Here is a 27,473-nt window from a genome sequence, read left to right on the forward strand (position 1 = left end):
GTCTGGCTGGGCAGAGAACAGGGAGAGCTGGTGTATTGGAGGGGGCATGGCCAGGGCTGTAGCCCCCACTGCTCTCCAGGGTACTCACTGCTCTCCAGGGTACCCCCGGCCACAGTGGCCCCAGGGGTCAAAGTGGGGAGCTGCACTGGAGGCTGATGTGACCTTCCAGCCCAGCCAACTTATGGCCCATGGACAGCTCAGGGCCTTGACACCCAAGGAGATGCAGGCTCCATGGCAGCCTCATGGACGCACCCCTGGAGCCCCTGGCAAAGCCCATGCCCTGTCACTGGGCCAAGGGCTCTGTGCTCCTGCTGCCGCTGCGGCTGTGGCCAGGCTACAGTGGGAGGGTGCGGGGGTAGGGGTGCCTGGGGGGGGCAGTATGGGGCCTGAGGGCAGGGGTGCCGGGGTGGGCTGAGTGGGGCCTCTCGGCCGGGCACCTCTGTGGGGGAGCCCTTAGGTGCCCCCCCAGTGCCATGAGCCAGCTGCCCCCGCAGACCCTGTCCCTTAGGTGGGTGAGAGCTGTGGGGCTGCGCGCCACCCGCCCCCGTCGGAGCGGGACAGTCCCCAGTGGCGCCCGCCTCTTGGGATCAGCACCCCGGGCTCGGACAGCTCCTTGCTGAGCCCGGCCGCGCCAGCTGCTTGGCTTGGGCGCCTTTGGAGGAGTTTCCAACCCGCGAGCATCAGGGAGAGGGCGCGGGAGCTGGAGAGCCCCGCTCGGCAGCTGAGCAAATCAAGAGCCTTCAGCACCAGCGCGGTGGGCAGCTACTTATGCAAGAGCCGAGGACCGAGAGGCAGAGCCCCTCCAGCACCGGGCGGAGGCAGCAGCTCCCCAGCCAGCGAGCAGGCAGCCCAACTCCTCTCGCCTCTGCCTGGCTCCGATGGGGAGGCGAGAAAGAGGCTGGCCCGGGAGGGGACAGCTGCTTCCCAGCCGCTAACAGGTCCTCTGCTGCCCAGGTAAGCGACTGCTCTCCATCGGCATCTCCTGCCACAAGCGCCCTTCCCTTCCCTTCCCTTCCCTTCCCTGTGCCCGCCTAGGCAAAGCAGCCCAGCCCGTCCTGGGGGCTGCAGGAGACTTGGCTCTGCAATGCTGCCCCTTGGGCACCTGCTTGTCTTCCCCAGAATCAAAGGGCTGGTGCTAACCCCTCTCCCTCGTTCTTCTGGGGGTGGGGGATCCGTTGCTTGGTTAAGGCTTGCAAAGCCTACACATCGCCTCGGTGTCTAATCCTATTCTTCCCGGCAGATGGAAAGACTGGTACGAGATTGTACTGGGAGCCAGGCAGTGCTAGATGCCGGGCACCCACTCCCCATTCTGGCCATTCAGCCTCTTTTAAAGTTGAATAGGGCGGCTGGAGGGGGCGATTCACCCCAGAACTCATTTTATTAGCCCGATCCAGACTCTGAGCCCACCCTCCCGCAGTCTCCCCGGGAGCTCCGGGGCAGCAAAAATCTACCTCTTTGCTGCTGGCTTGTCTAGGGAAGACAGGGCTGTCTTCTCCGTTTGATACCAGCCCGAGTGGCCTGGCTGAGCAGGTTTTGCTGCGTTTGAATTATTCAGTGTCCTTCGTGGGCAAGACGAAAAAGTCTGAATATGTGAAAAGGGGCTGACTTCTCCGCGTGGCTTTTAATAAACAAACCGAGCAGGCAGGGAGATTAAAGCAAAGCGCAAAGCGGGGGAGGGAAGATAAGTGTGAAGGAATCAAGTGAAATAGAGACACTTGTTTCCTCCTCTCTCCTTTGCACAGAGTCTAGAGCCCTAATTCAGGGCTTGTACAAAGCAGCCCCCAGCCACACAAGGTAACTTGGAGCCCTCCTTCTGTTTGGCCTCGGTATGTTCTTTGATTTACCCCTCCACCCACACATCACCCCCAAACAAGTGCAGGCTGCGCAGAAACAGGCTGAGAGGACGCAATTGGCAGGGGCGTTTGTTTGTTATTTTCTTCCAGTTTTTCAAGCTAGTCACACAATTAACAACTGACCAAGTGATCGGAAGTGAATGACTGGATGAGGGGAAATCTGACCAGGAAACTAAGACTTTCTTCTATCTTTCTTTTCTTTCCCATTAGAACAATTGAGCCAGGAGCATGGTGGAGTCTCCATCACTGACAATTTTTAAATCCAGATTGGCTGTTTTTCTAAAAGCTTTGCTCCGGGAATGATTTGGGGGCAGTTCTCCAGCCTGTGCAATACTGGGAGTCAGACTAGCTGATTACAATGGTCCCCTCTGGCCTTGGGATCGAGGAATTTGTGAATTTCCCCTTCACCTCTCTAATTCTTTCTCTCTTTTCTACATGAGAGGGAAGAATACTAGCTCCCAGCTCTAAGTGTGTAGGTCCCAGCAAGGCTCGGAGGTATTTGCTATCTAGTTAGAGCCAGGGGCATGCTAAGAAGACAATGCTGTAACATTTAACAAATTCCTAGGGGGAGAAAAGATGCTCAATTGCCTTCCAGTTCAAAAGAACTAGCCAGATGAGGTCTGCAATCTAATTCATGTAAAACAAAGTGCATTATTTATCGTGCTGTCTCAAAAGCCCAAACTCCTTTCTTTCCAAAAAGTTGAGTCTGTTTTACAAATGCAAGAGAAAAGCTTTAACTCATTCCATTCCATGGATTTCTTTGAATCCTTTAGGGACACTTGTAAGAAAGGCAAACAAGAAATCAGAGCACATTGCTCATTTTTGCCTCTGATGTCTTGTGAATGCTCAATTTGACCAGCTATTCCAAAGAGCAACCTGAATTAACTTGTGTGCATTTAAAATCACCCTGGACAGCCATCCATCAGACAATCACTGACAGACAATCACCCTCTCATAAAGCAGACCCGACAGGATGTCTATTTTGGGGCAATTTATCGAAATGACTGATGGTGTCAGTTAAGCACAGGGCCTGTGGAGACTGGGGCTTGCTCTCGGAGTCTCCTTGTATGTTCCATATCTCAGAAAATCACCAAGAAAGGAACCTGAAGCTGCGGTTTCATCTGTCAGGTGAGAAGACTGAAGAGCAACAGGAGAGCTGAATGAATGCTAGTGCACAAGATGTGCAGCGGGTTGGAGGGTGTATTTGTTGTCTTTGCTTTTGCATGTAAAACCCCTTGCCTGCTACCTTCACAAACTGGCTGCCACCAATCCCCTTCCAGGCTTGTGTAGAATTTGGAGGGCATCCGATGTCTCCAGTACAGCTCTTTGAACAAATACATACAAAGACAAGGACCTAACTACTCACAGAGGAGTAGCACTGCCAACTGCAGCACCATCTCTCAGGCCCCCAATTCAGGAAAGCATTTAAACATGTGCTTCACTTTAAGTATATGCTCAAAATCAATGCGACTTACAGATTAATAGATTCATAGTTTATAAGACCAGAAGGGATGGTTGTAATAATTTAGTCAGGTCTCCCCTGTAACACAACCCACAGGACATCCCTGAATTAATTCTTCTGTCAACCAGAGCAGATCTTTTAAGAAAGTCTCCAATCTTGATTTAAACATTGCCAATGCTGGAAAAATTCTGGGTACCTTATTTCCACTCTGAATGGATCTAGCTTAAACTTCCAGCCATTGGATCATGTTATACCGTTGTCTGCTAAATTGAAGAGCCCATTATTAACTATTTGTTCCCCATGTTGGTACTTATAGGCCAGGCGTAGGCAACCTATGGCACATATGCTGAAGGCAGCACGTGAGCTGATTTTCAGTGGCACTCACACTGCTCGGGTCCTGGTCACTGGTCCAGGGGGCTCTGCATTTTAATTTAATTTTAAATGAAGCTTCTTAAACATTTTTAAAACCTTATTTACTTTACATACAACAATAGTTTAGTTATATATTATAGTCCTATAGAAAGAGACCTTCTAAAAATGTTAAAATGTATTACTGGCATGCGAAGCCTTAAATTAGAGTGAATAAATGAAGACTCAGCACACCACTTCTGAAAGGTTGCCGACCCCTGCTATAGACTGATCAAGTCACCCCTTAACCTTCTCTTTGTTAAACAGATAGATTGAGCTCCTGGAGACTATCGCTATAAGGCAGGGGTTCCAATCCTTTAATCATTCCTGTGGCTTTTTTTGAGCCTTCTCCAATTTATCCACATCCTCCTTGAATTGCAGGCACCAGAACTGGACAGACTATCCCAGCAGTGGTCACGCCAGAGAAAAAATATAGAAGTAAAACAACCTCTTTACTCTTACTGGAGGTTCCTCTGTTTGTGCCTCCCAGGATCACCTTAGCTCTTTTGGCTACAGCGTCATGCTGGGAGTTCATATTCAGCAGATTCTCCACAACAACCCCCAAATCTTTGTCAGAGTCACTGCTTCTTGAGATAGAGCCCCCCATCCGGCAAGTATGGCCTATGTTCTTTGTTTCCAGATGTATCACTTTGCATTTGGCCATGTATTGTTTGCTTGCACCCAGCTTACCAAGCATGCTTAAAGGTAAGCAATTTGTGTCTGCACTGTATGCATGTTCTCCTGCGTAGGGATGAGTACATATATGTGCTCCAGTGTTTTCCTGACCTGGGCCAGATTCTGAGCTGATGGCCATCAGTGCAAAGCTATTAAACTCAAGAGGAGTAGACCCATTTACACCACTGAAATCAATGATGCGACGCTGTTTCACATCAGCACAGGATCTGGCCCCTGCTGGCTAGATTCAGTTTTTAGGCTCGTAGGAAGTAAGAATTAAGAAAGTTTTGCATGTCTATGATTTTAGAATGGAAGAGCCATTTAATAGGCAAGACTGGGAGGGATAGAGCAGCATGATACTAAATCTGATAGCAGAAAGCTAGGATGCTTGGAGAAGAGAAACGCGCGAGGGAGACTCGAGTGCTGGGCATGGCTGTGATTTGAGAAATGGCTCGGTTTGTACAGGACAGTGACTAAAAGCAGAGCCCAGGTCGAGATGTACGTGGGGAGCTGGACGCAGACACTTCCTTTGTTCCACAGACTTCAGGGCTAGTGGGAAAATAAAGGCAGCTTAAGGGTCTTCAGAATGAATCGATGTGACATCTCGCCTACTACAGCGAGGGAAAGAGACAGAATGGGCCCTAGAGAACCCCAGAATTACTCTGATTATCTCCTTCCCTAGCCCCTGCCATCTCAGGAGCTAACACACCTGACAAACATTAATGAATTGACCCTCATAACCCCCCTATGGGGCAGGGAGTTTTATTATTCTCCATGTGACCAGAGGGGAAAGAGAGGCATGCACAGCTGAAGTGACATGCCCATGGGCACACAGCAAGGCAGTAGATGAGCCAGGACTGGAACCTCTGACTGCAGGACCAGTGCTGTAACCACCAGGCAATTCTTTCTCTCTGGTGGCCTAGTGGCTCCAGTGTGCAGTGCTAGAGCTCAGACAATGCACAAGAGGGACTTCCTGAGGTCACGGGGGGAGGGTGCAAGAGGGGAATGGATCAGGCATGAGGGGCCTCAGTCAGGCACAAGGCGGGATTGCAAGAGCAACCTCCACTCCTCTAGGGAGACTGTGTCTAGCCTAGCATCTCTCACTGTTGGGATTGCCCCTCTGATGTTCAAATTAAATGTTCCCTTTGTTCCCGTTAATCCTAGGCCTTCCCCATACGTGCCACATAAACAATCCCTTGGCCTCCTTGGTGCTCACAGCCCTCAGACCTTTGTAGGCTCTTATGTGCCCCATCCTTCACCATCTCTTAGCTGAGTTCTAGCTATTTATCTCTTTCAATCTTCCCTCATAAAGCGATCCCTTCCACCTCCAGAGCGCTCCCCTGAACACCCTCCCCTTTGCCAAACTCTCTTCGGCCAGGAGGGACTCTGGCATCAAATGCAGGGGGCCAGTCCTGCACTTGGCATGGCACTCTGCCATTCTCACCAGCTGAGAATCCAGAGCTGGATTTGTGATGTGGTCACACCACAGCTGATGCATCTCTGTATATAGCCCCACCTGACACTGGGCCTGTTAACTATCAGATTGCACTACAAACTCATCACTGATTCGCTGTCTCCTATCGCCCTCTCAGTACTCAATGGGGAGGCAGTGTGGCCTAGTGCATAGCACACTGGCCTGGGAAGCCAGAGACCTGATTTTTAGTCTGTGCTCTGCCACTGGCCTGCTGGGGAACCTTGGGCATGACACTTCCCTGCTCTCTGCCTCAGTTTCTCCATCTGTAAAATGGGGATAATGTTGTAAAGCCCTTTGAGTTCTATGGCTGAGAAGTGCTATAAAATAGTTCAGCACCCAGGACAGATCAGTTGTTTTCTGACTCTCCCACACCTGCACTTGTTGGCTGCTGCCACCATCTCCCACCCGTGGGGTTGGCTCTCCTTCCTTGCCTGTTGCGTCAGCGTGGTCGTGGCTATGTGCCCTACGCCTGCCGTGCACCTCCTCTTGCTGTGCTGCAGAGTGAGAGGCACTGGGACGCCTTGGCACACTCACGCCATAGCACACACAGTATAGTGAGGTGGCAGCCACCAACAGGAGCAGGACATGCATCTGCCACCGTGCCAACCCCATGGGTAGGACAAGGCAGACCTGACCTGCTGGGCCGTGTGCTCGGGGATGGAGTCTGGGTCCCCTTGACACTGAGACGTGAAGGCAAAGACATGGTGCCGGCTGGCCAGGCGCTGATCCGCTCAGTAATGGCAGAAAGGATACGGCTCGTCAGTTGCAGGCGCTTAGCGAAAAAAGCAAGCTCTGTCAGCTGCTATTTGAGAGCAAACTTCTGAGGCCAGAGCCGACAGTGGCTGTAGGGGCTGGAGCCGCGGCTGTAAGCCAAGCAGGCGCCAGTGAAAGCCAGGGCTGCCTGGGATGAGAGGAGCACTCATCTCCGCCCTTGATTATTAGTGCGCTCAGCCCCTGTCAGGAGCCCATAGCCCTGGAGGTGTGTGATTTGGAGACACTTTGCCTGAGCTCTCCTCACCTCCATGTGCTCCCTGTCTCTCTGCCTGGCTGGCCCTGTCTCTCAGCCATTACCACCTTTCAGATCCGATCTCCTGTTTCCTGAGCGGTTCTGCTCAGCCATATTTGTGAAAGGCAATAAAGTAATAATTCTGCTTGGATTGCCCGAGCATGCCTCGTTGTGCCATCGCACCGGGGTGCCAGCAAATGCTTAATTTAAGGAAGCCGGCACCATCCTATTTATATCCCATTCAGCCTTCCACTTTGAAGCAACCGGGCTCCAGGCCTAGTGTGCTCAGGGGGTGGGGGTGGGGCAGAAAGGGTGGGCCAGGACTAGGGGCTGCAATTAAAGGACCATACCCGGGTTCCAAAGAGCAAGGACATAGTTAGAAATCCCTGGGCTTCTAGGAGTTACCCCTGGGTGCTTATTCTTGCCTGTGCCGGCCATGCTAGGGTGACTCTGGGCTGCAGGAAGCACATCATCCTGTCCATTCCGTCCCCGTAGGGCAGGGAAAGGACAAAGGATGGGAGCCGTGAGTTGCTGCAGATCGCACACACAGTCACTGCCAGGAAGGGCTCCTGCATGCAGACTCCAGGGCAGCCAGCCCGAAAAGCCTTGCCCCAATACAGCAAATGAAGGTTGCAAGACTCGGTGCCACACAACACTGTGTTGTAATTTCAGTGCGCACCAGGCTCTGGCCCTCAATGGCTGCCAGGCCTGGGATTTCCCAGCTCTCCCACTGACTTGCTGTGTGACCTTTAGCAAGTCACTTCCCCCCTCTGAAAGGCGAGGGAGCCAGGGGAGCAAGGACAGTTTACGCCCACTGAGGATCTACTCCCTGGGCTACTTTCCCCTCCCACCACTGTCTGTCTTGTCCAGTTAGATTTAGCTCTGCTGGCCAGTGGCTGGATCTCGATGAGTAGCAGCAGAATGGGACCCCGATCTCAGATCGAGCCCCTCGATGCTACTGTAATGTCAATGCTTCTGCTAATAATTGGGTCCCTCTGGGCCTGCACCCCTGAAGAACCAAGAAGGGGCCAAATTGGGAATGGAGCAGAAGAAGAAGAGGAGAAGAAGAACCCAGCAGAACCAACCTAGGAGAAGAAGAACCAAGCAGACTTTTCTCCCCAGTGCATTTCTGTTGCAACACGATGTAGACAGCAGCCCCATCCCTAGAGAGATCCTCTGGGCTGCTGGTAACATGAAGCAGCACAAACTGAGCTGGAGAGACCCACTGGATTTTGTCTGTGGCCTGGAGCCTGGAAAAGGGCCTGATGTCTATTCAGTGCTGCGCCTCTTGTGCCTTCTCCCCTGTGAGGCCGGCTCTGCAGCCACAGGGCGGGGCTGACCCCCACCAGAGAGAGAATCAATTGCCAGCACCAGGTGCAGGTATTGCCCAGAGAGCTGCACTATGGAAAGCAGCTGCCACTGGCATCACTGGGCTGCTCTGGTGCTGAAAATTCTTTTTCTTTCTTTCATTCTTTCTTTCTCATTTCTAGTAGGCCCATCACCATAACACCCAGCCACCACCTATTCCCAGGTGTCCTCCTTCACACTGGAGCCAGGCCTTCCTACCTTTCTCATTAGCATCAAGGCAAGAGGATCAGCGCTTCATTAGCGAATCTCCGTGGGATCTGTAGTGCCAGTGCCAAGCGTGTCAGACTTGTGCAACCCCATTCACCTCCTGATGGTCCTGGCTGGCTTGTGGGAGACAAGCATGTTTCCCATCCCCCCACCCGGCGTGCTCCAGCCACAAGCATTGTTCCTCTAATGCTTTCTCCAGAAGTTGAGAGAGGGTCCTGAGGACTAGCTTAGTGAACCACAGAGAAGAACATGTTGTTTGGTGGCTGCAGTGGGACCTGGAACAAGTTTTCCTTATCTCACTGCCACACAACTTTTGGGGCCTGATTCTGCTCTCACTTGCCTCAGTTTTACACCAGTGTCATGACATTGACTTCAGTGGTGGTCACCCCTGATTTACACTGGAGTAACTGAGATCAGACTCAGACTCTCCTCTGCTCCACTCCCCATCCCCACTTCTCTCTTGCTTGTCAGTGCCTCTTAGCCCCGCTCCCTTGGCTAGTCTTTAATGCTAAGAGGCACTTTGGGACGCAGGGCCAGATCCACAATGTGGCTCTGTTGCCTCCAATGCAGATTATATGTGTGACTACCCAGACACTGTGCCAGTTCACACTGCTGTAGAACCGGCCCTCTCTTTGTGGGGAGGACACTCTGCAAGAGAAGGGGTGTGAGCGGCGTTGGCTCTACTGGTTTAACATCAGTATTTAGGCCCAGGGCCAGAGAAGAGCCAAAATCACTGGAACCTGGCCAAGCCACAGGGAAGTGGGGATGCTCTGTGGCACGTCTGCCTCATCCCTGGGAAAACACTGGTGCTAAGCAGGGGCATTCCTCTGGGGAATCTGAGGGCAGGAGTTGGTTGATCAGGGGAGCAGCTGCAGTCTGTGACAAGACCTTGTGCTGATTTCCCATTAGATATGGGAAGGTGGTTAACGCTAGACCTGGGTGGAATGTTAGGGTCAAAACCTTTTGGTTGAAAAATTTGTTTTTTCTATAACAAACCATTTGCTGGAACTGGAATGCAATGTTTCAGTTTGATCAAAGCAAAACATTCTGATCAACCCCAAATGAAATCTTTTCAGCAATGCAGAAGAGAATAATGAGGGGGGATTTGATAGCTGCTTCCAATTAACTGAAAGGGGGTTCCAAAGAGGATGGATCTAAACTCTTCTCAGTGGTAGCAGATGACAGAACAAGGAGTAATGGTCTCAAGTTGCAGTGGGGGAGGTCTAGGTTGGATATTAGGAAACACTATTTCACTAGGAGGGTGGTGAAGCACTGGAATGGGTTACCTAAGGAGGTGGTAGAATCTCCTTCCTTAGAGGTTTTTAAGGTCAGGCTTGAGAAAGCCCTGGCTGGGAAGATTTAGTTGGGAATTGGTCCTGCTTTGAGCAGGAGGTTGGACTAGATGACCTTCTAGGTCCCTTCCAACCCTGATATTCTATGATTCTATGATTTGGCAGGACATTCTGAAAATGGTTTGGGGTCATTTTGGAATGGGAAAAAAGGGCAATTGAGGAATTGCCCTTGGGATGGAAAATCCAGTTGCCTTCCAGCTCTAGCTGATGCTGCTCCAAGTGATGGTGTGTTGCCCACCAGCAGGGGGTGATGGGGCACAGCAGCCAGTTAACAGTACCCAGCCGGTTTGGGACAGGAAGTGAAGAACTGCTGGAGGAATTTGCAAGGAGGCAGAAGCGGACAATGACCAGAGTGGTGTTTAGCCTGGACACTTGAGCTAATGCACCTGCTCTTCTGAAAAACCTCCAGAGGACTCCACTGACCATGGCTGGTGGCCAGGGCCTGGGCTTGATGTCTCACACTAAAGACAACAGCACAGTGTCTCCTGCTGGATGTTGGCTCCGCTCTTCTGGAGAGAGGCTCACTAACCCTGCCCGCTGCTTGCTCTGCAGAGTTCCCTTAAGACAGGTATTGGCCAGACCCAACCTGCCTTTGGCTGACACAACCTTTGGCTGTCGTTTGGGGTCACCCATTCAGGGCATGGCTTATCAGCTGGAATGGTGTCTACCTCCAGCCCCGACTCTTGGGAGACCCTGCTTCATAGCTGGTCCATGTCATTTCAGGAGCAAGGAAGCCTGCAACTGTCTCCCTTTTGGCTGTTCTGTCTCTGGGTATGTTTACATTGCAATTAGACACCAGTGCCAGGTGACTCAGGTTGCAGGGCTGTTTAATTGTGGTGTAGATGCTGGGGCTCAGGCTGCAGCCCTTGCTCTGGGACCCTCCCACCTTCAGCCCAAGCCTGAACCTCTGCGCTGCAATTAAACAGCCCCTGAGCCTGAGCCTGAGCCTGAGCCTAAGCCAGCTGCAGGTTTAATTGTGGTATAGACCTAGCCTCTGTAGTCAGCGGTCTTCTTCCTGTTCCCCACGCCTTCCTGTGAGGGGCTTTCCCTTTTTCAGCTCCCCTGCTCCAAGCCATACAGGTGGGCCTGGTTAGTGCTGGCTGAGTCCAGATGAGCTCATTAGGCTCCTCTCTGCTAGAGGCCTGAGAACATCTGTGAGCGTTTCTGTGTGTACATGTCCATGTGTGTGCGTGGACACAGATGGAGTGACAAATCCAAGACAGTGTTCTGTGAGTTAAATAGGTCAGTCCGATACCCAGGAAAATCCAAACTGGCTGCGGTCATCTTGCTCGGTCCATGATCATTTCATGTTACTGCTAAATTGCTGGCAGAGTTTAGCATTTAACTATTCATGAGCTGATCCTCTTTGCAACTGACCTGCTCCACACATGGGTTTCATACCCGGATCACTCTTTCCCTGAGGGGTGCGAGTTCTTGCCCAGAAAGTTATGCCAGTACAGCCTTTAGCATGGACATGTTGGCATACAGGGGAGGCCTACCCCAATATAGGTGATTGCCCCTTCCTATATGCACCATTATATTGGTATCATTACCTCCACATGAGGGGGTTGTATTGCTTAAACTTCCCCAATACTGTTAAAGGCAACAATACCCTTTGTGTGTAGACAAGTCTGCATGATCGTTTACAGCATTAGAAGTGGAGAGCAGAGAAGCCTGCTGCCAGCTCCTTGCATTCAAGCATGTGAGGGAAGGGGGTTCAGGTGGCGAGAAGAAGGAGGGAGAAAAATGGAGTCTAGAGGAGAAAGAAAAGCTAACTGGAGAGAAATCCTAGAACCAAAGGGTTAGAAGGGCCTGCAAGGGTCATCTGGTTTAACCTCCTGCCAAGGCGCAGGATTTACTGTGGCTAAACCATCAAATCCCGGGAGATCCACCATTTTCATTTCACAGAGACCCAGGAGGGCATTCTGGTCAGCTTCTGTTATCGGCTCTGTGTTTGCTGGCCTGCTGCTGCTGTTTCCTGCCCCTAGTGGGTGCCTGGCTGCAAAAGAGAAGAGCTGCTTGGAAAAGGCTACCATCCATTTTTAACCAGGAATTTTGAAAAAAAATAATTAAAAACAATTCCCTACAAAAAAGGTTCCATTATTTTGCTGGAAAATTGATGTGTTTTCAGGTTTCAAAACCTGCTTTTGTCAACCAAATATTGTTTTTTAAAAACTGAAATATTCTTCTTGAAAGATTTTCAGCTGAGAGCTTCTTGTTGGGGTGCATGGAAGGAAAATGTTGATTGAAAATCCTGCAAAAAACTGTTCATTTTGTTCAAGAAGCTATTTTTCCTTATAGGCCATTTTCTAACCTCCTCTACATCTCGGTAACTAGTTGTCCCATTGCATCTGCATCCACCCCACTTGTGGGTGCAAATCCCAGTCTGTCTACACACACCCCTCACCTTGCAGGCATTATGGTTTTACCCATCCCTGTGTGAGTCACTGGCAGCAGCACTGAACCTAGGACTCCAGGATCTTAATACCTATATTGAGTGAGCTGAAGGGCCCAGTTCTCTTAGCCAAGGTTGTTGCAGGCTATTTAACCTCTATTTGTGGCCTAACCACTGGAAGAGGGGGACAGAGCACCACACAAAGTGAGGGTGCAACCACAGCACCCCTCCTTTGAAAACTTGCTCCAGTATCTCCCAGCAAGATCGCCTTGTGGAAGTACTCTGTCCAACTGAAGACAATGCAAGGGTAGCGCCTGGGCTCTGGACAGTTCGGCTGGCTGGTGTTTTCTTCGTGCTATAGAACATGGTGACACCCCCAGTTCCTGGGAGGAGCGTGCGCCAGGAGCGCTGGGAGGGAGCCGGATTGTGTGCCCCATGTGGCTCGGTGGAATTCAGCCGGCAGGTTGGAGGAGCCGGGGCCTGTCTGTCGGCAGGCAGAGAGCTGCCTGTTTGCAAGTTGTAAACATTTATAATTGACGAGCCTTGTAGGAAGAAATGTGTAAACAGCAAGGAGTGTGAAAGGCGTGTGATTGGGGGTGAGCTGAGCAGGTGTTTGCAACTCAGAGTGCATGCAAACAAACAGCACAGCAAATGGGGATGTGTGAAGTCTGAGGAAAGCAGAGACTCCACTCCTAACCGAGCACAGGATTCCCTTGAGATTGTCTGTGTGCACGTAATATCTCGAGAAGCACAAGCAGGGTCAAAGGTTCAGTTCACTGCATTGTCTGCTGCACAGGTGTAATAGATCGTCATGTATTAGGCTTAGCACTCATACAATGTTTCTCATGTATGGGTCTCAAAGCACTTTACAAAGGAGGCTGAGTATGATGAGAGTATAACTATACATATGGATAAACTGAGGCACAGTAAATACTCTTCTTTTGGGGTGTATGGCATGGAGGGGAGGAGTGCTGGATAAAAGCATTGCCCATGAGTTAAAGAAGTCAGCATAGGTACCAGGAAGCTGGGCATCTAAATGAAGAGAATAGAGCAGGTTGGCACCGGGTGTTTAGATGCCCCCCTCTGACAACTGCTCTGGGAGAGATTCATAGATGCTAACGCCGGGAGGGACTATTTGATCATCTACTCTGACCTCCTGCCTTGCACAGGCCAGAGAACTGCCCCAAAATAACTCCTAGAGCAGCACTTCTAGAAAAACCTCCAATGTTGACTGAAAAATTGCCAGTGATGGCAAATCCGCCCCGCCCCGCCCCGCCCCGCCCCGCCCCGCTCCTTGGTTAATTACCCTCACTGTTAAAAACTTCCGCCTTATTTCCAGTCTGAACCTATGTAGCTTCAGCTTCCAGCTACTGGATCACGTTCCACCTTTCTCTGCTGGACTGAAGAGCCCATCAGCAAATATTTGTTCCCCATGTAGGTACCGTGCTAGGCTGACCTTATGGGTATTGCATTGCAATCCGAGGTGTGACGATTGCATCTCTCCACATCCCTAAGCTGGCTGTGATCTAGCTAGCTCCAGTGACGGTGGAGCTGTGCTAACACAGTCTGGACACCCGGGGCAGGTACTTCAGTGGCACACTGCTTCACTGATGATGTTCCAGTAACTGAATCAAAGCTAGCTCAGGGATGTCTACACACGCTGCAGTTGCATCTTGGAGTGCATTGAGGGCATACCATAGACAGTCTGAGTCCTCTAGATCCCACCTCCCAACCCAGCTTTCCAACTCCCACTGCCATAGGGCCAAGGTATTTATGGCCACAGAGGGAGCTACAGCTGCACTATGCCACTAGCCAGCTCTTCCTATGGAAATGGGCATTTGTGGGCAGCACTTCTACTCTCTCCTATCCAGAGCTGGCTTGGAGAAAGGGAGGAGTGAGGAAAGCAAGGGACAGGCTGGGGAGCCAGGGGGAGGGGGAGAGCTGGGTTTTGGCTGTGTCAGCGCTCTGAGCCGTGCGCTGCGCTTTCCTCTGGAAGTGGGTGATGGTGCTGGGAGCTGACAGGAACAGTCCTGCTGTTCTCTGCTGGAATTTCACCAGTGAGAAACAGCCCCCGCACACACACAACCAACCCAGAGTGTTCTGTCCAGTGAACTGAGTGGCCGTGACAGGTGCCAGGGGCTACGGAGTCGTGACTCCCTCCAGGTGCGCTGTGGGAACTTTGCAGTGGTTCTACACAGTCAGATGCAAGAGGCTGAATGGAGTGGTAAACCAGTAGTGGTCTGAGAGCTGGGAAGGGAGGATGAGCCCTGCTGTACCATGGGGAACACAGGTGTGGCCTGACCAGAGGGTACCTAGAAGCCTAATGGCTTGTATGTGTATTATAGTCGCACCAGGGAGTCACTTCTGAGATCAGCCCCTGCCCCAAAGAGTTTGCAGTCTGAATAGGCAAAGGGTTGCTGGGGAAACTGAGGCACAGAGGGGCAGGGACTTGCCCGCACTCACACAGCACAGCAGTGGTAGAGCTCAGCCAGAAGCCAGGTCTCCTGACTCCCCCAGTCAAGCATTCAAACGCTAGACTGTAACACAGACACCGAGCGAGTGAGAGGAAGCTGTGGGGAGGGAGTGAGCAGTGAAAGGCTCTCTATGAATAATGCATGTGATGAATTTAGCCTCTTCTCCTGCTTGAGGAATCCCCGTGAGCAAATCACCATTGCCTTGCGTTCATTTTTTGCTTGAAGTTATTCAGTGGTGAGGTTTTTTTGGTTGGTTTTGTTTGTGGCTTTGTTTGTTTTTTTGCAAGCTCCCTTTAAGTGAGAGGGCTGGTAAGGGAGAGGTCTCTGAGTGCATAGGGCTGGCTGCAGGGGGAACACACCCAGCGCAGAGCACTGGGACAAGGACAAGGCTCTGCTCCAGCCCTGAAAACAAGGCATACAAGAAAGTGAAGAGGGGTCCGGACCTTGTGCTGGGCCTGTGGATTTCCTCCATTTCAGCTGAGTTGATTGCTGTGAATGGGCAGATGTCACATAGTATCACTTCTGTTCCTTGATTGGATGCGTACCTCTGGCGTGTGAACACACATGCATGTGTGACATTTACGTTCATTGTTCCTACTGGTGCCTCATTCTGGTCTGCACAAGAAGAATTATCTAATTAATTAATTAGACTTGGGCAGAAGTGCTGTCAACTTTTTAAAATGAAAAATAGCCTTTTTAAAAATTGATTTGGGTTTTTTTTCAAGAAAACATTTTTCGTTCTGAGTTTTGTTTTTTCAGCAAATAAACCCCCAAATGGACTTTTTTCTTTTGTTTTTTGGTTTTTAGTAAAAACGTGAGGCAATATGTTTACCAAAACCCAAACAATTGTTGATTTTTAAGTTTTCTTGGGAAAACTCAAACATCGGGGAAAATAATCTTCCCAAAAAGCTGGGGAGAAATATCCCAGGCATCTGTCAAAACCGTCCACAGAAATCCTTGTCATTGCGTGACCCAGCTCTGTCAGTCATTCACCATTAGTCATTCAAAATGGATGTATTCTGACAAGTGCAACACAGAGGTAGCCCAGCAGCCAAGCTCTGATATACTGCAAGCTTCTTTCCAGTGTTAGGAACTTGCTGATAGAGCTGAACAAAAATCTGGAAATCATTTCCTGGAAATATTTATTTGAATTTGCAACTGAATTAGCTTCAGACATTTTTGGTCTGCTCATTTTCCATGAATGTTTCAGCCACTGAGTCTTACTGCCTATGGGTGTGCAAGGGGGCTGTTGATCCCGTACTGAGATTTAGTGGGGTTTTCTTGGTTGGCCCTCTCCCAATATCAGGAGAAAGGGGAAGGGGTGATAAGGAGTCAAGATCCTGGGGCTGACAGGTCCCCAGGCCACCAGGAAGAAGCCAGCGCTCTAGTCAGCTGGATTGACTGATGAGGAAGTCGAGAGCTCAGGGCCCCCATGTGAGCTGTGGCTGCCAGAGCAGCAGCCGGAGAAGCATCAGTGTAACAGTGGTGGGTTGAGTTTCTTGTTCTCACTGCAGGGTTGTGTGCGTTGGTCTAAGGGGAGAGGGAGAGATGGTCCCCTCCCAAAGAGAGAGAGAGAGACCCTCAAGTACCAGATCCAGAAGGGGACGTGGCCTGACAGGAGGCCAGAACAAAGGTGGTACACAGGTTCTGGCACACAGAGTCTACACTCATCCTGGGGGCATGCCTCCGGCAGCATGTCCAGGTCCAGGAACAAGACCCCGGACTTGTGAACTTCTTGTCGTAAAGTCCAGACTGCTGTATGGAAGCTTGCCCAAGCTGTTTGCTGATGCTGTGAAGGATTCATTAATCCCCAAGGAAACGGTTTTGGTGTAAATACATTGTATATGTGGCTACGTGATTACTGGTTAAAAGAGTGACAAATGAGTTGGGAGTATCATGGGGTAGGGGACCCCTGTTCCTGCCCAGAGTTCTCCATGGAGAGACTGAGGTAAACACCTAGGAACTCCTGGGCTCCGTCCTCCCTGTTTAGTCCTTTTTAGATGGGGCAGGGAGGAAAAGTCAAGGTGGGCAGGTACAGGGGTGTAGTGAATCAGGGCAAGGACTCAGCTCCTGTCATGGCTTGGTTCAGCTGGGGTACCATGTGTCGTGCCATCTGGAGTAGCTCATGACTGTGAGTGCCTACCACAGAGCAGACTGTCAAAAGCAGGGCCTATGCCCCAAACTGGTGGTATGTTCTAGAATTAGATTTCACAAACCCAAACTCCCAAAGTCCTGCAATAGTCTTATAATGGAGTCACAGCCAGTCCCCTAGGCACTCCAGTCTATCTTGCCACCCAGGCAGGCTGGACAATGATAAATAGTCACACCACAAAATCACAAAATATTCAGGTTGCACCTAGTCCCAAGAGATCAGTCACTCACCCAGGTTAATTTCTATCCCAGATCTCACAGCAAAGACAATGCTGCTAGGCACAGGGGTGTACACTATGTAGACATGTGCTGGGACATTCTAATAGGATATGGATAAGTGCTACCAAGGTATGCAGCATCCCATTAGTTTTCAGGAAGTTTGAACATCAAAACATTCTGATCTAGTTAACAATCACTTTGATCTAGACTAATACACAAGTGAGTGGCCCTGGTTTCTAGCAGTGAGTTTGTCAGGTCTCAGCTGATGTCCAGGCCTTGGGCAGCTCTGGCACTTGGTTTACCAGCGTCACGCTATGTCCCTAGAGAAATAACCCTATGACAGTGGGACAAGTGCCCAGCTTGTAGATGGGCGTGTGCATGTAATTCTCTCCCTCTCTCTCTCACACACACACACACAAAACTAGATTAAAAGAACATTGTTAAGGTTGCAAAGTCAAGCACTAGAAAGTTAGCAAATGCATGAATGAAGGTTGCCTCTTCAACCTGAATTCAGTTCCTTTGTGTGTATGCACAGAACCCCTGCCTTATTCAGGGCACAGAATGGAGCAGGAGTAGTCAATTATTTTTTGTTAAGGTCCAAATGTCTTGGTTAAAGTCCAGAATCCAGAGAAAATAATAATAAAAATCCCTAATAACGGTAGTAAGAAGTAAATGAAAGCCTTTGGGGTCCATTCAAAAGTGTCTGGCAGTCCAGGTTTGGCCCATGGTCCACCTTTTGACAGCCCCTGGAACAGAGGTTGCTCACTGAATGAGCAGCTGTTTCATATTTTTTCTCTCCTCATTGTTCAGAGTGTGGTCCCTGCCTTATTTCCTGTGCACTGTTCAAACACTGCTCTGAAGCCAGAATTACAGGTCATCTCATGGGCTGTGCTGCGGTGCTCATCACTGAGGACATTGCAAACATTCATTAAAGGGAGGGGGTATTGTTTCCATTTTACAGATGGGGAACTGAGGCACACAGAGAGATTAAGGTCAAAAGTATCTACTAATGTTGGGTGACCAGGTGCCAAGGGGCTGATTTTCCTGGAGTACTCAATGGCATATAGCACTTCTGAAGTGAGATGCACACAGTGACCATATGTGAACTGCTTGATTCAGATGACTTGCCCAGCATGACACAGGAACTCTGTGGCAGAGGCAGAGTTAGAATCCAGTTCTCCAGGGCAGCGCTCACCTGCCTTAACCAGTTCCTTCACTGCACAACCCTCATTCACCCCCAGTGAGGTCCGGGCGCTAGTATTGCTATCCTCTATGTGGACCAGCACTGAGACCTCTTGCCAGTGGGTTTCCCAGACACTTGCTGTCAGCAGAGGAATGGTGGGACTCAGGGTTCCTGGGTTTCATTCCAGGCTCCAGAGGGCAGTGTTCTCTAGTGGTCACAGATCTTTCTACCCATTCCCCATCAAGCTTGACCCCTTCAGCCCTGTCCCCCCAGCTTGTCTTTGTCCCAGTCCTGTATCTTCCCCACCCTGCCTCCTCATCCCAGTCTCACCTAGGCAGTCCCAGTCTCCATTCCTCAAGCTTCTCCTCTCAGTCCAAGTCACCTTACCGCTCTCCCAATCTTTCACCCCTAACCCCAGACTGCTTGCCCAGCCAGTCTCAGTTCCTCCATCCAAGCTCATCAGCTGATCTGTCTCTTTCCTTCCCTACCTGGCCTCCAGTCCCAGTCTCCCACCACAATTTCCTCATCCAATCTGTTTAATTTCTCTGCCCCACCCCTCCTCTCCTCTGCCAGCTTCTTGTCCCAGTTTCTTTGCCCTACCACTCCCAATTCTCCCCCAAACCCTGCCTTCTCATCAGATCTATCACCTTTCCCCCATAGCTCCTCCCCACACTGAGTCCCAGTCTCCTTGCCCAGCTATCCCAATCTCCCCTGACCCCTCATATGATCTCAATCTCACCCATCCCACTGGTTCCCGATCCACTGCCCCTGTTTCCCTACATGACTCCCACTTTGTCTCCTTTCCTAGCCACTCTCAACTTCCCTCCATCCTAACTCCCAGTTTGTGTCCCCCTCCCGGTCACCAGTTTCCAGTCCCAATCTCGCCCCAACTCCTCTTGACTTCTTCTCCCAATCTGCCCTGCCACCTCCCCACACCTTCTCCCTCAGCTCGGGCACTTGTCCCCTCTGTATTCGAGTCAAGTCCTCCTCTGTGCTGACCAAGCCCAGAAGGGGGATCTCCAATTGCAGGGAAAGTCCAGCTTCACCCCTGCAGCCCTGGGCTGGATGATGACCAGTGAGGATGTTATGGACTTTAGCAAAGTTCTAGCAAGTCTCCACTGAGCATATGCGAACTGTGACTTCTTCTTTTTTTTTTTTAAGGCTTATCACTTGGCCAAATTTGGGTGTATTCTCACCGGAATGGCGAAAGGCACATCCTTGACACAAAGGCCACCCCCTGTCGAATGTCAAATCCCTGCTTAAAAGGGTGGGACGCTAACGTGTCTCAAAGAAAAGGGCACCAGGATTTTTTCAATCTAGGTAAAACAATGTATTTTTCTTTTGCCTCATTCTCAGAAATGGCTGGACTGTTTTTGCTGATGTTGGTATGGGAAATTTCAGCCCAAATGGTTGAAGTCTGGCAAAGAGGCAACTGAAAACAGGGTCTTATAATGGGAAGGATCAGGCAACCCTTACTATATAGACAGATAGCCTCTCATGAGACTATTTGTGGAAGCCAAATTTTAAATTCCCATGTGGAAAGTCTTGTCCCAAAGTGCTTGCATTTGTCCATCGCAGGGAGAGGACCAACACCACATGACTTGTTTGAGCAACAGCAAGCAAGAGAGCTGGAGTTTCAAATGTTTGTTGCCATCGGCCCATAGTGTAAATGGAGATGCAATAGGCCGAGTAAGTGGGAGCAATGAATATGTTCATGGAAGGCACTTTAACCAAAGTGGGGTTGAGGGGAGACGGGGGAAGCTCCCATCCCGCGACAGATGCCAAGGAAGCACATGTGTAGGATCCTTCAGCTCATCTGCTCTGCATCACCCAAATTATACCCTCCACCATGCTGTTCCCTCTTCAGGGGCTTGAAGTGTTGGATTTAGATAATTGCAACCAGCTCCTGCTGGCTGCCTTCCAGACAGCATTTAACACTCACAACGACTGGATCAGACGCTGTAGGCTTCCAGCCTCATGGGGGTAAACAATTAAACCCACTAATCAATAGCTCGCATCACCTTTTGCTTCCCGCATCTGTTTCCTTTCCAGGTATTGACACTGTAATTCCTTCCACCCGCCTCCCCTGAAACTTCCAAGTTGTGCTGCTTCACTTTCAGGCAGCACCTCGAGCAGGATTTGCCGGGACACCAGGACAGAAACCCCATCCAGAGAGGGAAATCCCGCTGCTCCAGATCTGGGATGTGAGTGGAGGGAGATCCAGGGGGTGCAGTATGCATGGCTGGCTCTCTGGTGGTGGTTATTCAGCCGTGCAGTTATCAGGTTTTTTTCGTTCTGTTTGTGTTAAAATGATCCAGGGAAGTGGCACAGCAAAAATGGCTGGTATTTGGGGTGTTAAATATATTCGGCTAGATTCTCTGTTATGATCTAACCCCTTTTTCACTGCTCAGGTTGTGGGGAGGGGCCAGATTCTGGCAACAATTTAGCATCTGTGAATTACCCTGATGGAGTGGGGGACACAACTTGGGCATAAATACCATGGAGCTGATTACTGAACCAGCCATCCTGCTACCCCAGCATAGGGGGAAAGCGTGTGGCTACACTGAATGGGGGAAAGGTTCTGATGGAACTCTGTTCCCCTCTGTTCTTAGGGACTAAAGTAGCATAAGTTAGAGCCACCTATGGACAGTGCTAACTTCCTCCAGGATTGGCTCAGACCAGCCTGCAGGATCAGGAAGCCAGACCCCAGTTCCTTGATGTCCCTCACCATTCTCCTGGCCCATGACGTATATTTTTAGGGATGAAATTTGGGAGTGGGGCCGGAGGGGCAATTGTGCTGCAAGCTGAAATTTTGTTGTTATGGGTCATTTTCCTAAGGAGCTTTACTGTTGAAATCAGCATCTAACTTGACCAGGTCGACATCCCCTCTCAGTGTCATCGGCAGGGTGGGTGACATGGTGTCGTGTTCAGGATCGACACTAACTTTTAAATGCTAACATTTGTGCATGGTGGCAGGAGGTCGGTGGGCTCCCAGTGGAGCTAGCAGTCAGTGCTCCACGAGTCGCCAAACAAGGGTTAGTGGAAAGCTGAAAGGCTAGCATAAAAATATCTGAGCATCTGACTTTCCGATCAGCTGGTGGGGCAATGGCAAAGGGCTCTGGATGGTGATGGCCAGCGATGGAGCAGTGGGTGGAATATTTGAAAATCAGGATGTTTGGAGGTTAGTCCTAATTTTGGTCCCTGGAAGGAAAATAGACACTTGTTTAACCAGATTTAAAGAGACACTGGAACTTGAAAGCTTGTCATGACTTTGAAGTCATTTCCAATGCTACCGAATCTTTCAGCCAGTCTCTGTGGTTTGAGGATCCCTCTTTCCTGGTCCGATCCTTTTCTCTCCTTTCCTTCTGTGGGCAAGAGCTGCACAAGCAACAGGGGAAATGGAGATTAGGTTGATTATGGGTCCTCGCTCAAGCTGAGCCACGCCGTTTGCTGCCATAGAAGTCATGGGGCAAGGGCCTCTGCTCCAGCCCCTCCACACCATGTAAAAGGGCCAGAGTGGGGTGACAAGGCTCTGAAAGCCCCAGTCTGATCCCTTAGAGGATTTCCTGGCACAGGCCCTGGGGCATGCAGCCGTGAAGCTGTCTTCTGAGGACTCTCATGCAAGACCATGCAGGCTGGGGGCAGACAGGGTATGTTTGTGGCAGGGCCACAGTGCACATAATGTGAAGATGCTGAGCTGCAGTGCAGCCATTGGGCAGACTAGGAAGACTGCCTTAATTTAGGCCCTCAGAGCTTTCTAAATTAGGCTGGGGCATTTGCAAGTCCCAGAGTAGCCCAGGATCGAGAGGGTACAGAAATAGCTTAGAGCCACCTTACTTGCCTGCCCTTGGGCTCAGGGTTCTGTGCTGAGCTGTTAAGAGCCGCAGCCCAGAATCACACCCAGTGGAAGTAAGGCTGTGCCAATCTGGCCCTAAATGATGCTGTGACACACAAAACGCTGCCAGTAGACAAACTGCAAACACCGAGATGTTTGTTCTCTAATCTGCTTCAATTACAGTGATCAGAGGAGTCACTTGTTCCAACAGTCTGCAAAAAAACCCGTAGACAGCTCTGTAGGGCCAGATTCCCAGCTGATTACCCATTTGAAGCTGATGGCATCCCATGTCTCCTCGAAACCTTAATTTTTGTGCCGATGGCTAACACAGCAGTGAGTTTAGGAAGTTGTGTTTTCATAGTCTCTGTTAGGACTATTAGACAAATCAGAAGCAACAAACCGATGCCACGCGCAATGCCAAGGATATAGACTAAAAAAATGATAAAAGCAAGTGGAAGGGAGACTAGATTGCTCAAAGGAAGGGAATGGAACACAGCCCTTTGGCTGACTGTCCTAACAAGATGGAAAGTCACTGCAGCATTAGGAGATGGGGAGAGACTTTAGGAGAGGCTCATGTCATCTGCCTTCTTGCCCTCCACGTATAATTAACCACTTGTCCACACTGGTTTTGTCACAGATCTGCTTCTGAACTGCATTAGACACAACCTTAGAAATGTGATGAACAGAATTGTCCCAAGTCGTTACACTCAACAACAGTGTGTCCTGAGATCAGAAACGTACCATTGACTTGTCTTTAACACTTCCAAGTGAGATCTCCCCTCTCATAGCCTTAGACCCACATCTGGGGTAGTCTGGGGGCCTGGCACATAAAAATAGACTCATCCAAGCCAATGGGCAGCTTTTTATTGAGTTCAACGGGCTTGGGCTGAAGATCCATGGAAAGAAAGTCTTTAGAGACCATTGTACCTTCTGTTCAGCTGGACAGATAGGGGGGTCTTGGAGCAGGTAGCTGGGCAGAGAGGGAGGCGGGTGGCCTGTTGTAGAAGGACTAGGGAAATAATCATACATACAGCAACATAAGATCAACTAGGCTCAGGGCCAGGAGTTAACAATAGCTCTTCATGGGGAGAGTGTGACAGTCAGACGGGCGGCAGAGGAGCTGTAATTAAGCAGCTTTGCTGAAGGGAAAGGTCAGAGTTCCTTTATATGGTAACTTCCTTCACGCTCTGCCCACCCCCATTAGTGTGTTACTAGGAAAGATATCCAACTCCCTTGAGGTTTCCTAAACCTCCTGCCACTGGCATCCAGCCTGGTGCAGAGACTGATGCTAATGTGGTCCCTGGAGCCGTAAGAGCTGGCTCATCTTTGATTGGTTTCAGAAGCCCTGGGTCTCAGCCAGAAGTCAGGGTTCTATTAGAGGAGCAGGGAGGTTCTGAGGCCTGCGATGTGCAGGAGTAGATGATCATGAGTGGTCCCTTCTGACTTTAGTCTAGGGGTCTGTAGGTCGTGAGTTTAGCTGTTCAGACTGCACCTGTCCCCTTGGCCTGGCGCTGGTATTCACCTCCTGTGCTGCTGTGAATGCTGCCTCCATTGGGTCTGGCTTGAACATCTATCCCCAGCCAGCCTGATCCCACGCCTGGTTCGATGCCATCAGCAGTGGCTTATGTCCCTCTGCTGCCTTGCTGTGGTTTGCTGCAGGCTGTGGTTTTGGCTCCTCTCCCAGCAGGCTTTTGGCGGAGCAGTTTTTGCCTTTCCATTCTGAGCAAGTCAGTTACTTAACGCCATACAAAAGTGCCCTCAAACATGTCCGAGTAGAACGTGCCCTGCTGGGTGGTGACCGGAAAGCCATTGGCAGCCAATGGCTCTTTGGGCGATGAGATGGGTAGCTGTTCGCCTCAGTAGACTTCCCATTGCAACTGGTTCTGGTGGACCCGCTTAGAGAGGCCAAGGCCTAGGAGATGGATCAGCGATGAGGCACTGTCGAGGCTGAATCCCAACCCTGTCACTCCGAGTGCAGAAGGTGGGGACCCACAAGGATTTTAAAAATAAATACTGGCCACTCCAGGCTTGTAATAAACTCCCAAGGTCACAGCTTTTCTCTGACCTTGGCTTGATAAAAGCTGCCACCACCCAAATGCAACCAAACCGTCTTTGAACCCAGGAAGGAGCACTTGGGAATTCCTCCCTGTGGGGTGCCCTCAAGCCCTTTTACCGCCCCTCTGGAGAAGAGCTGAAAAAGAAACAAAGAAAATTAGCTGTGGCTACCAGCTAATCAAACGACATGCACAAACCTCTTGGGACACCAAAAATCTAATCCTGTTCTTAAAAAAGGTAAATTTTATTAAAAACAAAAAGAAAGAAAATCCATCTGGAACTTAGGCTTTTGCTAGATTTTAAAAGAGCAATTCCAAAAGTCAAGCATCCAAAATAGTTTTCCTGAGGGTTCAGCTTAAAGATTACAAGCAAACAAAAGCATCTGGGGTTAGCACAGAGGAGCCCGCAAGCCAATAAGAAATAAAATAATTCTCATTGCATTGAGTTAAACATTCTGATCTACTTACACATTGGAGTTCAGATAAGTACATCTAGGCATGATCTGATGACTTATAATCATACCTGGCTTAGCTGCATATAGCATGGCTGCCCTGACCCTTAAGCCCAGAGAGAACAAACAAAGGGAAAGTTTCTTTCCCAATTTTAAAAAGTTCTACCTTCCCATTGGCTCTTTTGGTCAGGTGCCCACTCTTTTCTTTACCTGGGGGACTTTTTAACCCTTTACAGGTAAAGCAAGTAAAGAACAGCTATCAAGAGGAATTTTACAGCTAAGTGACTGGCTAGGTGTCCATCAAAGGGAGCTACCGCCCCCTCCTTTATCACAGGAATGTTGGCAGAACTGTCTGAGGGGAGCGTGTGCTGCTAAAATAGTTGGGCACATGGTCTGTGATCCACTTCTTACCACTAGCATCAGGACCTACTCCTGTCCCCCATTTACCCTCATGGAACTGCACTTCCACACCATGCATCTGATGAAGTGGGTTCTAGTCCACAAAAGCTTATGCCCAAATAAATCTTTTAGTCTCTAAGGTGCCACAAGTACTCCTCATTGTTTTTACTTCAGAGATCTTCCCATGGAGGAGAGCCTCTGGAACATGGGGATCAAACCCATGGTCCACCGAGCCCGCTGTCCTATCTCTGAGAGGGACCAGCAGCAGCTGCTGCAGAGGAAGGTGTAATTTGGTCCCACGTTTCCAGAAAAGAGTTGGTGAGAGCCCTCGTCTCTTTTCATCGTCCTCCCCCATCCATCTGTTTGGCTGTATGCAGGGAGCTCCTGGTTATGCTAATAGAACCTATGAGCATATCAAGGAAGGAACGTGTGTTTGAATAATACCCATTGTGGGGCACTGGCGCAGATTTTAAAAGGGGACTTGACATTGGGAAACAAAACTCTCCTGTTGTTCGGGAGAAGACAAGTAATCCCTAAGGGGACTTCAGTTATTGCCAAAAAATCCCTGTCTGTTGCAAACGGCTTTGATTCCCCAGCCCCCGCACTTGTTTGTGCACAGAAGGAGAGTCATTTTTTTAATTTAAAAAGGCTTAATTTGGAAGGGAAAAAATCTGTTTAAAATTAGAAGTAGGAAAAAAAGAAAAGCCAACCAACAAACGATATTGCTCAAGGGTGGAGGACACACTGTTGGCTATGCAGGGGAAAATGCTTGTTAAAAAAGCCTCAAGAAACCTCTCACTTGATTTATTCTCAAATAATTCGTTTGAAACAAAGAATTAATGTATTTGTTGGAATGTTTCATATGTGCCATAGGAAGACGCTATGTGCCAGGTGCCACCTCCTTCCCATGCTTCCCTTCCTCCAGCGGTTGCACTGCCCACAGTCACTGTTTTCACCGTGCCTCCTTCTGCTTGCACAGCAGCGGGGGAATCTGCTGCAGCTGCCTGACACAAGCAAAGGGCTGTAAGTCAGTGACCTTAAGAGCACCCTGGTGCCAGATGGCAAGGGTATTTAGCAGTAAAACTCAGCTGGCCTGACCAGCTCAATACACCTCAGATTCTGTCATCATATTTGTTTAAAAGGTGGCTTGTAATATGTCATTTGAAAAGTAGTAACAAGCTGGTCTTTAATATTGCTGTGAAATGTACGTAACAAGTCTGTATGTGGACTTACAGATACACTATCAGATTTGTCTTTTGGAGTCCCAAGGAGGCCAACTTAGGTTTTTTCCAGACAAAGGAAAATGGCCAATGTCTCTTGGGCTCGATTGCAAATCACGCCAGGTGTGGCCCAGAGTAACGGGCTCTTCGATGGCAGGAAGACTGCAAAAAGTAACATGGTGTCTGCTCCCTGGTGGACAGTGGACACGGAAAGCGAGTGCCCAGGAAGCCTCCCTGACTTTGAAAACAAAGAAAAATTTTGAGGGTATAAGGAACTGCTGAAAGACATTGGGGGTACCCACCGCTTAGGGGACAAAGGAGGAACAGCACTTTCTGAGTTCAGGAAAAGTGGACCTCTTGCACCGGGAGTCAGGAGTCGTCGGAAATGGATCATAGGTGTGAAACATGCTGAGACAAAGATTGGAACTTGCTGAAATTAAGCTTAAGTCAGTAGAAAGCAGGTTTGGGTTGGGTTTCCTTTTCCCCATGCCCATCTCTTCCGTTCTTCCTTAGGATTCTTTCAATCTCTGCTCCTTGTTAATAAACAACTTCTTGTTTTATTACAAACCCATCTCAGGGCTGTGTACTAAACTGAAGGGTAAGATCCTCAGCCAAACTACCAGGCTGGTGTGCGCTCTGCCTCTTTGGAAGCAGTGAACTTGAGAACTTCTGGGAAGGTCCGGTGAAAAAAGCTGGGCACTGCAGGGGGGCTCAGGACTGAAAGGACTGTTGGGGTAACCAGGCTGGGGGAAGCCTGAATCAGGCCATTGTGCTCTGAGCAGAGGGCTGGTGCCTCGACTCTGAGCAGAAGCTACATAGCACAGAAGCACCTGGGGTTATAGGGCAGGCAGGGACACGGCCCCTCACTGGTCTGGGTGACCCCAACAAATCCCATGCACCTCTCCTGCCAGGGGCTGTTCCAGGGTAGGTCAGAGGTGTACTGTCAGGACAGAAGGTGCAGATAGTTCATTCCTACATGCTAGCTATTCCCTCACACAGCAGCTCCCTCCTCTTCACCCTGTCACCAGGCTTTGTGTTGGTTTAGAGAAGAATTCACCCTCACAGCTCCCATTGACTTGAGTGGGTTTGTGCTGAGGTGGGTGAGATCAGAATCAGGCCCCACTGAGGTTTTGCTTAAGTGGGGGCTGAGCAGTGAGCCCAGGGGTTGGCCCCACTGAAGCACATGTGTCTGATCCGCCTGTTTCCTGCATTTCCATTTCAACCTCCGTTTGCTCTTGACCCAGGCTGACAGTTCTTGATCCCTTCCCCCTGCCTCCCCACGTGGC

At 50.0% G+C, this 27,473-nt stretch overlaps 1 protein-coding gene across 2 annotated transcripts in view; it reads left to right on the top strand.

Moving 5' to 3' along the window:
* Positions 1-871: 871 nt before the first annotated feature.
* Positions 872-27,473, top strand: part of GRM2 (glutamate metabotropic receptor 2) — a 73,784-nt gene continuing 47,182 nt past the window's right edge. For both annotated transcript variants that reach the window (XM_050957649.1, XM_050957650.1), the window contains exon 1: positions 872-954. The gene's annotated coding sequence lies outside the window, so the exon portion shown is untranslated. The remainder of the gene's footprint in view (positions 955-27,473) is intronic.

This window comes from Gopherus flavomarginatus, chromosome 6 (genome assembly GCF_025201925.1).
Source record: "Gopherus flavomarginatus isolate rGopFla2 chromosome 6, rGopFla2.mat.asm, whole genome shotgun sequence".
Lineage (NCBI taxonomy): Eukaryota > Metazoa > Chordata > Testudines > Testudinidae > Gopherus > Gopherus flavomarginatus.